The 10396-nt window shown below is 63.5% G+C and overlaps 10 non-coding genes across 10 annotated transcripts; all 10 read left to right on the top strand.

Moving 5' to 3' along the window:
* The first annotated feature begins 478 nt into the window (after positions 1 to 478).
* Positions 479 to 669, top strand: LOC138229076 (U2 spliceosomal RNA). The gene has a single exon (XR_011185559.1). It is a non-coding gene; the product is annotated as a U2 spliceosomal RNA (small nuclear RNA).
* Positions 670 to 1484: 815 nt separating this feature from the next.
* Positions 1485 to 1675, top strand: LOC138229075 (U2 spliceosomal RNA). Its single transcript, XR_011185558.1, has one exon. It is a non-coding gene; the product is annotated as a U2 spliceosomal RNA (small nuclear RNA).
* An 817-nt stretch (positions 1676 to 2492) lies between these two features.
* On the top strand, positions 2493 to 2683 carry LOC138229074 (U2 spliceosomal RNA). The gene has a single exon (XR_011185557.1). It is a non-coding gene; the product is annotated as a U2 spliceosomal RNA (small nuclear RNA).
* An 817-nt stretch (positions 2684 to 3500) lies between these two features.
* On the top strand, positions 3501 to 3691 carry LOC138229073 (U2 spliceosomal RNA). Its single transcript, XR_011185556.1, has one exon. It is a non-coding gene; the product is annotated as a U2 spliceosomal RNA (small nuclear RNA).
* An 817-nt stretch (positions 3692 to 4508) lies between these two features.
* LOC138229071 (U2 spliceosomal RNA) lies at positions 4509 to 4699 on the top strand. Its single transcript, XR_011185554.1, has one exon. It is a non-coding gene; the product is annotated as a U2 spliceosomal RNA (small nuclear RNA).
* An 817-nt stretch (positions 4700 to 5516) lies between these two features.
* On the top strand, positions 5517 to 5707 carry LOC138229070 (U2 spliceosomal RNA). The gene has a single exon (XR_011185553.1). It is a non-coding gene; the product is annotated as a U2 spliceosomal RNA (small nuclear RNA).
* Positions 5708 to 6524: 817 nt separating this feature from the next.
* Positions 6525 to 6715, top strand: LOC138229069 (U2 spliceosomal RNA). The gene has a single exon (XR_011185552.1). It is a non-coding gene; the product is annotated as a U2 spliceosomal RNA (small nuclear RNA).
* Positions 6716 to 7530: 815 nt separating this feature from the next.
* On the top strand, positions 7531 to 7721 carry LOC138229068 (U2 spliceosomal RNA). Its single transcript, XR_011185551.1, has one exon. It is a non-coding gene; the product is annotated as a U2 spliceosomal RNA (small nuclear RNA).
* Positions 7722 to 8539: 818 nt separating this feature from the next.
* LOC138229067 (U2 spliceosomal RNA) lies at positions 8540 to 8730 on the top strand. The gene has a single exon (XR_011185550.1). It is a non-coding gene; the product is annotated as a U2 spliceosomal RNA (small nuclear RNA).
* Positions 8731 to 9549: 819 nt separating this feature from the next.
* Positions 9550 to 9738, top strand: LOC138229077 (U2 spliceosomal RNA). Its single transcript, XR_011185560.1, has one exon. It is a non-coding gene; the product is annotated as a U2 spliceosomal RNA (small nuclear RNA).
* The last annotated feature ends 658 nt before the right edge of the window (positions 9739 to 10396 follow it).

Raw genomic sequence — 10396 nt, 5'->3', positions numbered from 1 at the left:
CGCAGGCGGGCCCCTTTCGACAGCCGGGCGGTTTCCCTCCAAAAAACTTAGTATATACACCTTTTCTTCCTTTTTTTCCGGCAGGCGGGCAGGCGCGCGCGTCTGTGTGTGTGTGTGTCCCCGTCCCTCCCGAGAGAGCGCTGCCCCTTGCCTCTGCCCGCAGGTGCCGACGGTCCGCTTTCGCTTGCAGCTCGCTCGGCACAGCTGCTGCTGGTGGGAGGGGCCTAAGCTAAGGAGGCCGGCCGGCTGGCGCCCCCCTGCGGCTGCGGTCGTTGTCGGGCCGTTGACAGGAGATCCAAGAGCAGGGCCCCCGCCCGGGACTGGCGGGCAGGCAGGCGAGCAAGCAGGCAGGCAAGAGAGGGGGAGAGCGGAGTCCGGGCGGCCGGCAGCCGCGTGCGGACCGGGCTCCCGAGGCGTCGGCCTGCGCCGCTGCGCGCCAGCCGGACGCCCGCGCGCCCGCCCAAGGCCGGCGTCGGGCATCGCTTCTCGGCCTTTTGGCTAAGATCAAGTGTAGTATCTGTTCTTATCAGTTTAATATCTGATACGTCCCCCATCGGGGGACCACATATTAAACGGATTTTTGGAACAGGGAGCTGGATCAGGAGCTTGCTCCGTCCTCTCCACGCATCGGCCCGGTATTGCAGCGCCTCCGGGAGCGGTGCACCACCTTCTCTCAGCGGTGAAAAGACAGACGTAGCTAGCAAGCAAGCAAGCAAGCAAGCAAGCGAGGTGGACTGGAGCTCCTTCTTCTCGGGTCTCGTCTCTCGTCCATCTGTGTGTCTCTCTCTCCCCCTCCCCCTCCCCGTCTCCGTTCCCGTGCTCCCTCTGTGCACTTTCCCGCGTCTCGACTCTCTGGGCAAGCAGGCCGGCCCCCTTTTCGGCTCCCGTGCGTTTTCCCTCCAAAAAACTTAGTTTTTTCAGCCTTTTCCCAGGGAGGCAGGCGTGGCTTTTGTGTGTGTGTGTGTGTGTGTGTGTGTATGTGTGTGTGTGTGTGTGTCCCCGTCCTCGCAGGCGGGCCCCTTTCGACAGCCGGGCGGTTTCCCTCCAAAAAACTTAGTATATACACCTTTTCTTCCTTTTTTTCCGGCAGGCGGGCAGGCGCGCGCGTCTGTGTGTGTGTGTGTCCCCGTCCCTCCCGAGAGAGCGCTGCCCCTTGCCTCTGCCCGCAGGTGCCGACGGTCCGCTTTCGCTTGCAGCTCGCTCGGCACAGCTGCTGCTGGTGGGAGGGGCCTAAGCTAAGGAGGCCGGCCGGCTGGCGCCCCCCTGCGGCTGCGGTCGTTGTCGGGCCGTTGACAGGAGATCCAAGAGCAGGGCCCCCGCCCGGGACTGGCGGGCAGGCAGGCGAGCAAGCAGGCAGGCAAGAGAGGGGGAGAGCGGAGTCCGGGCGGCCGGCAGCCGCGTGCGGACCGGGCTCCCGAGGCGTCGGCCTGCGCCGCTGCGCGCCAGCCGGACGCCCGCGCGCCCGCCCAAGGCCGGCGTCGGGCATCGCTTCTCGGCCTTTTGGCTAAGATCAAGTGTAGTATCTGTTCTTATCAGTTTAATATCTGATACGTCCCCCATCGGGGGACCACATATTAAACGGATTTTTGGAACAGGGAGCTGGATCAGGAGCTTGCTCCGTCCTCTCCACGCATCGGCCCGGTATTGCAGCGCCTCCGGGAGCGGTGCACCACCTTCTCTCAGCGGTGAAAAGACAGACGTAGCTAGCAAGCAAGCAAGCAAGCAAGCAAGCGAGGTGGACTGGAGCTCCTTCTTCTCGGGTCTCGTCTCTCGTCCATCTGTGTGTCTCTCTCTCCCCCTCCCCCTCCCCGTCTCCGTTCCCGTGCTCCCTCTGTGCACTTTCCCGCGTCTCGACTCTCTGGGCAAGCAGGCCGGCCCCCTTTTCGGCTCCCGTGCGTTTTCCCTCCAAAAAACTTAGTTTTTTCAGCCTTTTCCCAGGGAGGCAGGCGTGGCTTTTGTGTGTGTGTGTGTGTGTGTGTGTATGTGTGTGTGTGTGTGTGTGTGTCCCCGTCCTCGCAGGCGGGCCCCTTTCGACAGCCGGGCGGTTTCCCTCCAAAAAACTTAGTATATACACCTTTTCTTCCTTTTTTTCCGGCAGGCGGGCAGGCGCGCGCGTCTGTGTGTGTGTGTGTCCCCGTCCCTCCCGAGAGAGCGCTGCCCCTTGCCTCTGCCCGCAGGTGCCGACGGTCCGCTTTCGCTTGCAGCTCGCTCGGCACAGCTGCTGCTGGTGGGAGGGGCCTAAGCTAAGGAGGCCGGCCGGCTGGCGCCCCCCTGCGGCTGCGGTCGTTGTCGGGCCGTTGACAGGAGATCCAAGAGCAGGGCCCCCGCCCGGGACTGGCGGGCAGGCAGGCGAGCAAGCAGGCAGGCAAGAGAGGGGGAGAGCGGAGTCCGGGCGGCCGGCAGCCGCGTGCGGACCGGGCTCCCGAGGCGTCGGCCTGCGCCGCTGCGCGCCAGCCGGACGCCCGCGCGCCCGCCCAAGGCCGGCGTCGGGCATCGCTTCTCGGCCTTTTGGCTAAGATCAAGTGTAGTATCTGTTCTTATCAGTTTAATATCTGATACGTCCCCCATCGGGGGACCACATATTAAACGGATTTTTGGAACAGGGAGCTGGATCAGGAGCTTGCTCCGTCCTCTCCACGCATCGGCCCGGTATTGCAGCGCCTCCGGGAGCGGTGCACCACCTTCTCTCAGCGGTGAAAAGACAGACGTAGCTAGCAAGCAAGCAAGCAAGCAAGCAAGCGAGGTGGACTGGAGCTCCTTCTTCTCGGGTCTCGTCTCTCGTCCATCTGTGTGTCTCTCTCTCCCCCTCCCCCTCCCCGTCTCCGTTCCCGTGCTCCCTCTGTGCACTTTCCCGCGTCTCGACTCTCTGGGCAAGCAGGCCGGCCCCCTTTTCGGCTCCCGTGCGTTTTCCCTCCAAAAAACTTAGTTTTTTCAGCCTTTTCCCAGGGAGGCAGGCGTGGCTTTTGTGTGTGTGTGTGTGTGTGTGTGTATGTGTGTGTGTGTGTGTGTGTGTCCCCGTCCTCGCAGGCGGGCCCCTTTCGACAGCCGGGCGGTTTCCCTCCAAAAAACTTAGTATATACACCTTTTCTTCCTTTTTTTCCGGCAGGCGGGCAGGCGCGCGCGTCTGTGTGTGTGTGTGTCCCCGTCCCTCCCGAGAGAGCGCTGCCCCTTGCCTCTGCCCGCAGGTGCCGACGGTCCGCTTTCGCTTGCAGCTCGCTCGGCACAGCTGCTGCTGGTGGGAGGGGCCTAAGCTAAGGAGGCCGGCCGGCTGGCGCCCCCCTGCGGCTGCGGTCGTTGTCGGGCCGTTGACAGGAGATCCAAGAGCAGGGCCCCCGCCCGGGACTGGCGGGCAGGCAGGCGAGCAAGCAGGCAGGCAAGAGAGGGGGAGAGCGGAGTCCGGGCGGCCGGCAGCCGCGTGCGGACCGGGCTCCCGAGGCGTCGGCCTGCGCCGCTGCGCGCCAGCCGGACGCCCGCGCGCCCGCCCAAGGCCGGCGTCGGGCATCGCTTCTCGGCCTTTTGGCTAAGATCAAGTGTAGTATCTGTTCTTATCAGTTTAATATCTGATACGTCCCCCATCGGGGGACCACATATTAAACGGATTTTTGGAACAGGGAGCTGGATCAGGAGCTTGCTCCGTCCTCTCCACGCATCGGCCCGGTATTGCAGCGCCTCCGGGAGCGGTGCACCACCTTCTCTCAGCGGTGAAAAGACAGACGTAGCTAGCAAGCAAGCAAGCAAGCAAGCAAGCGAGGTGGACTGGAGCTCCTTCTTCTCGGGTCTCGTCTCTCGTCCATCTGTGTGTCTCTCTCTCCCCCTCCCCCTCCCCGTCTCCGTTCCCGTGCTCCCTCTGTGCACTTTCCCGCGTCTCGACTCTCTGGGCAAGCAGGCCGGCCCCCTTTTCGGCTCCCGTGCGTTTTCCCTCCAAAAAACTTAGTTTTTTCAGCCTTTTCCCAGGGAGGCAGGCGTGGCTTTTGTGTGTGTGTGTGTGTGTGTGTGTATGTGTGTGTGTGTGTGTGTGTGTCCCCGTCCTCGCAGGCGGGCCCCTTTCGACAGCCGGGCGGTTTCCCTCCAAAAAACTTAGTATATACACCTTTTCTTCCTTTTTTTCCGGCAGGCGGGCAGGCGCGCGCGTCTGTGTGTGTGTGTGTCCCCGTCCCTCCCGAGAGAGCGCTGCCCCTTGCCTCTGCCCGCAGGTGCCGACGGTCCGCTTTCGCTTGCAGCTCGCTCGGCACAGCTGCTGCTGGTGGGAGGGGCCTAAGCTAAGGAGGCCGGCCGGCTGGCGCCCCCCTGCGGCTGCGGTCGTTGTCGGGCCGTTGACAGGAGATCCAAGAGCAGGGCCCCCGCCCGGGACTGGCGGGCAGGCAGGCGAGCAAGCAGGCAGGCAAGAGAGGGGGAGAGCGGAGTCCGGGCGGCCGGCAGCCGCGTGCGGACCGGGCTCCCGAGGCGTCGGCCTGCGCCGCTGCGCGCCAGCCGGACGCCCGCGCGCCCGCCCAAGGCCGGCGTCGGGCATCGCTTCTCGGCCTTTTGGCTAAGATCAAGTGTAGTATCTGTTCTTATCAGTTTAATATCTGATACGTCCCCCATCGGGGGACCACATATTAAACGGATTTTTGGAACAGGGAGCTGGATCAGGAGCTTGCTCCGTCCTCTCCACGCATCGGCCCGGTATTGCAGCGCCTCCGGGAGCGGTGCACCACCTTCTCTCAGCGGTGAAAAGACAGACGTAGCTAGCAAGCAAGCAAGCAAGCAAGCAAGCGAGGTGGACTGGAGCTCCTTCTTCTCGGGTCTCGTCTCTCGTCCATCTGTGTGTCTCTCTCTCCCCCTCCCCCTCCCCGTCTCCGTTCCCGTGCTCCCTCTGTGCACTTTCCCGCGTCTCGACTCTCTGGGCAAGCAGGCCGGCCCCCTTTTCGGCTCCCGTGCGTTTTCCCTCCAAAAAACTTAGTTTTTTCAGCCTTTTCCCAGGGAGGCAGGCGTGGCTTTTGTGTGTGTGTGTGTGTGTGTGTGTATGTGTGTGTGTGTGTGTGTGTGTCCCCGTCCTCGCAGGCGGGCCCCTTTCGACAGCCGGGCGGTTTCCCTCCAAAAAACTTAGTATATACACCTTTTCTTCCTTTTTTTCCGGCAGGCGGGCAGGCGCGCGCGTCTGTGTGTGTGTGTGTCCCCGTCCCTCCCGAGAGAGCGCTGCCCCTTGCCTCTGCCCGCAGGTGCCGACGGTCCGCTTTCGCTTGCAGCTCGCTCGGCACAGCTGCTGCTGGTGGGAGGGGCCTAAGCTAAGGAGGCCGGCCGGCTGGCGCCCCCCTGCGGCTGCGGTCGTTGTCGGGCCGTTGACAGGAGATCCAAGAGCAGGGCCCCCGCCCGGGACTGGCGGGCAGGCAGGCGAGCAAGCAGGCAGGCAAGAGAGGGGGAGAGCGGAGTCCGGGCGGCCGGCAGCCGCGTGCGGACCGGGCTCCCGAGGCGTCGGCCTGCGCCGCTGCGCGCCAGCCGGACGCCCGCGCGCCCGCCCAAGGCCGGCGTCGGGCATCGCTTCTCGGCCTTTTGGCTAAGATCAAGTGTAGTATCTGTTCTTATCAGTTTAATATCTGATACGTCCCCCATCGGGGGACCACATATTAAACGGATTTTTGGAACAGGGAGCTGGATCAGGAGCTTGCTCCGTCCTCTCCACGCATCGGCCCGGTATTGCAGCGCCTCCGGGAGCGGTGCACCACCTTCTCTCAGCGGTGAAAAGACAGACGTAGCTAGCAAGCAAGCAAGCAAGCAAGCAAGCGAGGTGGACTGGAGCTCCTTCTTCTCGGGTCTCGTCTCTCGTCCATCTGTGTGTCTCTCTCTCCCCCTCCCCCTCCCCGTCTCCGTTCCCGTGCTCCCTCTGTGCACTTTCCCGCGTCTCGACTCTCTGGGCAAGCAGGCCGGCCCCCTTTTCGGCTCCCGTGCGTTTTCCCTCCAAAAAACTTAGTTTTTTCAGCCTTTTCCCAGGGAGGCAGGCGTGGCTTTTGTGTGTGTGTGTGTGTGTGTGTGTATGTGTGTGTGTGTGTGTGTGTGTCCCCGTCCTCGCAGGCGGGCCCCTTTCGACAGCCGGGCGGTTTCCCTCCAAAAAACTTAGTATATACACCTTTTCTTCCTTTTTTTCCGGCAGGCGGGCAGGCGCGCGCGTCTGTGTGTGTGTGTGTCCCCGTCCCTCCCGAGAGAGCGCTGCCCCTTGCCTCTGCCCGCAGGTGCCGACGGTCCGCTTTCGCTTGCAGCTCGCTCGGCACAGCTGCTGCTGGTGGGAGGGGCCTAAGCTAAGGAGGCCGGCCGGCTGGCGCCCCCCTGCGGCTGCGGTCGTTGTCGGGCCGTTGACAGGAGATCCAAGAGCAGGGCCCCCGCCCGGGACTGGCGGGCAGGCAGGCGAGCAAGCAGGCAGGCAAGAGAGGGGGAGAGCGGAGTCCGGGCGGCCGGCAGCCGCGTGCGGACCGGGCTCCCGAGGCGTCGGCCTGCGCCGCTGCGCGCCAGCCGGACGCCCGCGCGCCCGCCCAAGGCCGGCGTCGGGCATCGCTTCTCGGCCTTTTGGCTAAGATCAAGTGTAGTATCTGTTCTTATCAGTTTAATATCTGATACGTCCCCCATCGGGGGACCACATATTAAACGGATTTTTGGAACAGGGAGCTGGATCAGGAGCTTGCTCCGTCCTCTCCACGCATCGGCCCGGTATTGCAGCGCCTCCGGGAGCGGTGCACCACCTTCTCTCAGCGGTGAAAAGACAGACGTAGCTAGCAAGCAAGCAAGCAAGCAAGCAAGCGAGGTGGACTGGAGCTCCTTCTTCTCGGGTCTCGTCTCTCGTCCATCTGTGTGTCTCTCTCTCCCCCTCCCCCTCCCCGTCTCCGTTCCCGTGCTCCCTCTGTGCACTTTCCCGCGTCTCGACTCTCTGGGCAAGCAGGCCGGCCCCCTTTTCGGCTCCCGTGCGTTTTCCCTCCAAAAAACTTAGTTTTTTCAGCCTTTTCCCAGGGAGGCAGGCGTGGCTTTTGTGTGTGTGTGTGTGTGTATGTGTGTGTGTGTGTGTGTGTGTGTGTCCCCGTCCTCGCAGGCGGGCCCCTTTCGACAGCCGGGCGGTTTCCCTCCAAAAAACTTAGTATATACACCTTTTCTTCCTTTTTTTCCGGCAGGCGGGCAGGCGCGCGCGTCTGTGTGTGTGTGTGTCCCCGTCCCTCCCGAGAGAGCGCTGCCCCTTGCCTCTGCCCGCAGGTGCCGACGGTCCGCTTTCGCTTGCAGCTCGCTCGGCACAGCTGCTGCTGGTGGGAGGGGCCTAAGCTAAGGAGGCCGGCCGGCTGGCGCCCCCCTGCGGCTGCGGTCGTTGTCGGGCCGTTGACAGGAGATCCAAGAGCAGGGCCCCCGCCCGGGACTGGCGGGCAGGCAGGCGAGCAAGCAGGCAGGCAAGAGAGGGGGAGAGCGGAGTCCGGGCGGCCGGCAGCCGCGTGCGGACCGGGCTCCCGAGGCGTCGGCCTGCGCCGCTGCGCGCCAGCCGGACGCCCGCGCGCCCGCCCAAGGCCGGCGTCGGGCATCGCTTCTCGGCCTTTTGGCTAAGATCAAGTGTAGTATCTGTTCTTATCAGTTTAATATCTGATACGTCCCCCATCGGGGGACCACATATTAAACGGATTTTTGGAACAGGGAGCTGGATCAGGAGCTTGCTCCGTCCTCTCCACGCATCGGCCCGGTATTGCAGCGCCTCCGGGAGCGGTGCACCACCTTCTCTCAGCGGTGAAAAGACAGACGTAGCTAGCAAGCAAGCAAGCAAGCAAGCAAGCGAGGTGGACTGGAGCTCCTTCTTCTCGGGTCTCGTCTCTCGTCCATCTGTGTGTCTCTCTCTCCCCCTCCCCCTCCCCGTCTCCGTTCCCGTGCTCCCTCTGTGCACTTTCCCGCGTCTCGACTCTCTGGGCAAGCAGGCCGGCCCCCTTTTCGGCTCCCGTGCGTTTTCCCTCCAAAAAACTTAGTTTTTTCAGCCTTTTCCCAGGGAGGCAGGCGTGGCTTTTGTGTGTGTGTGTGTGTGTGTGTGTATGTGTGTGTGTGTGTGTGTGTGTGCCCCGTCCTCGCAGGCGGGCCCCTTTCGACAGCCGGGCGGTTTCCCTCCAAAAAACTTAGTATATACACCTTTTCTTCCTTTTTTTCCGGCAGGCGGGCAGGCGCGCGCGTCTGTGTGTGTGTGTGTCCCCGTCCCTCCCGAGAGAGCGCTGCCCCTTGCCTCTGCCCGCAGGTGCCGACGGTCCGCTTTCGCTTGCAGCTCGCTCGGCACAGCTGCTGCTGGTGGGAGGGGCCTAAGCTAAGGAGGCCGGCCGGCTGGCGCCCCCCTGCGGCTGCGGTCGTTGTCGGGCCGTTGACAGGAGATCCAAGAGCAGGGCCCCCGCCCGGGACTGGCGGGCAGGCAGGCGAGCAAGCAGGCAGGCAAGAGAGGGGGAGAGCGGAGTCCGGGCGGCCGGCAGCCGCGTGCGGACCGGGCTCCCGAGGCGTCGGCCTGCGCCGCTGCGCGCCAGCCGGACGCCCGCGCGCCCGCCCAAGGCCGGCGTCGGGCATCGCTTCTCGGCCTTTTGGCTAAGATCAAGTGTAGTATCTGTTCTTATCAGTTTAATATCTGATACGTCCCCCATCGGGGGACCACATATTAAACGGATTTTTGGAACAGGGAGCTGGATCAGGAGCTTGCTCCGTCCTCTCCACGCATCGGCCCGGTATTGCAGCGCCTCCGGGAGCGGTGCACCACCTTCTCTCAGCGGTGAAAAGACAGACGTAGCTAGCAAGCAAGCAAGCAAGCAAGCAAGCGAGGTGGACTGGAGCTCCTTCTTCTCGGGTCTCGTCTCTCGTCCATCTGTGTGTCTCTCTCTCCCCCTCCCCCTCCCCGTCTCCGTTCCCGTGCTCCCTCTGTGCACTTTCCCGCGTCTCGACTCTCTGGGCAAGCAGGCCGGCCCCCTTTTCGGCTCCCGTGCGTTTTCCCTCCAAAAAACTTAGTTTTTTCAGCCTTTTCCCAGGGAGGCAGGCGTGGCTTTTGTGTGTGTGTGTGTGTGTGTGTATGTGTGTGTGTGTGTGTGTGTGTGTGTCCCCGTCCTCGCAGGCGGGCCCCTTTCGACAGCCGGGCGGTTTCCCTCCAAAAAACTTAGTATATACACCTTTTCTTCCTTTTTTTCCGGCAGGCGGGCAGGCGCGCGCGTCTGTGTGTGTGTGTGTCCCCGTCCCTCCCGAGAGAGCGCTGCCCCTTGCCTCTGCCCGCAGGTGCCGACGGTCCGCTTTCGCTTGCAGCTCGCTCGGCACAGCTGCTGCTGGTGGGAGGGGCCTAAGCTAAGGAGGCCGGCCGGCTGGCGCCCCCCTGCGGCTGCGGTCGTTGTCGGGCCGTTGACAGGAGATCCAAGAGCAGGGCCCCCGCCCGGGACTGGCGGGCAGGCAGGCGAGCAAGCAGGCAGGCAAGAGAGGGGGAGAGCGGAGTCCGGGCGGCCGGCAGCCGCGTGCGGACCGGGCTCCCGAGGCGTCGGCCTGCGCCGCTGCGCGCCAGCCGGACGCCCGCGCGCCCGCCCAAGGCCGGCGTCGGGCATCGCTTCTCGGCCTTGGCTAAGATCAAGTGTAGTATCTGTTCTTATCAGTTTAATATCTGATACGTCCCCCATCGGGGGACCACATATTAAACGGATTTTTGGAACAGGGAGCTGGATCAGGAGCTTGCTCCGTCCTCTCCACGCATCGGCCCGGTATTGCAGCGCCTCCGGGAGCGGTGCACCACCTTCTCTCAGCGGTGAAAAGACAGACGTAGCTAGCAAGCAAGCAAGCAAGCAAGCAAGCGAGGTGGACTGGAGCTCCTTCTTCTCGGGTCTCGTCTCTCGTCCATCTGTGTGTCTCTCTCTCCCCCTCCCCCTCCCCGTCTCCGTTCCCGTGCTCCCTCTGTGCACTTTCCCGCGTCTCGACTCTCTGGGCAAGCAGGCCGGCCCCCTTTTCGGCTCCCGTGCGTTTTCCCTCCAAAAAACTTAGTTTTTTCAGCCTTTTCCCAGGGAGGCAGGCGTGGCTTTTGTGTGTGTGTGTGTGTGTGTGTATGTGTGTGTGTGTGTGTGTGTGTGTCCCCGTCCTCGCAGGCGGGCCCCTTTCGACAGCCGGGCGGTTTCCCTCCAAAAAACTTAGTATATACACCTTTTCTTCCTTTTTTTCCGGCAGGCGGGCAGGCGCGCGCGTCTGTGTGTGTGTGTGTCCCCGTCCCTCCCGAGAGAGCGCTGCCCCTTGCCTCTGCCCGCAGGTGCCGACGGTCCGCTTTCGCTTGCAGCTCGCTCGGCACAGCTGCTGCTGGTGGGAGGGGCCTAAGCTAAGGAGGCCGGCCGGCTGGCGCCCCCCTGCGGCTGCGGTCGTTGTCGGGCCGTTGACAGGAGATCCAAGAGCAGGGCCCCCGCCCGGG

This window comes from Lepisosteus oculatus, unplaced genomic scaffold (assembly GCF_040954835.1).
Source record: "Lepisosteus oculatus isolate fLepOcu1 unplaced genomic scaffold, fLepOcu1.hap2 HAP2_SCAFFOLD_405, whole genome shotgun sequence".
NCBI classification, from domain to species: domain Eukaryota; kingdom Metazoa; phylum Chordata; class Actinopteri; order Semionotiformes; family Lepisosteidae; genus Lepisosteus; species Lepisosteus oculatus.
Note: the sequence above shows the minus strand (reverse complement) of the source record. Positions and strands in the feature narration are given on the sequence as shown.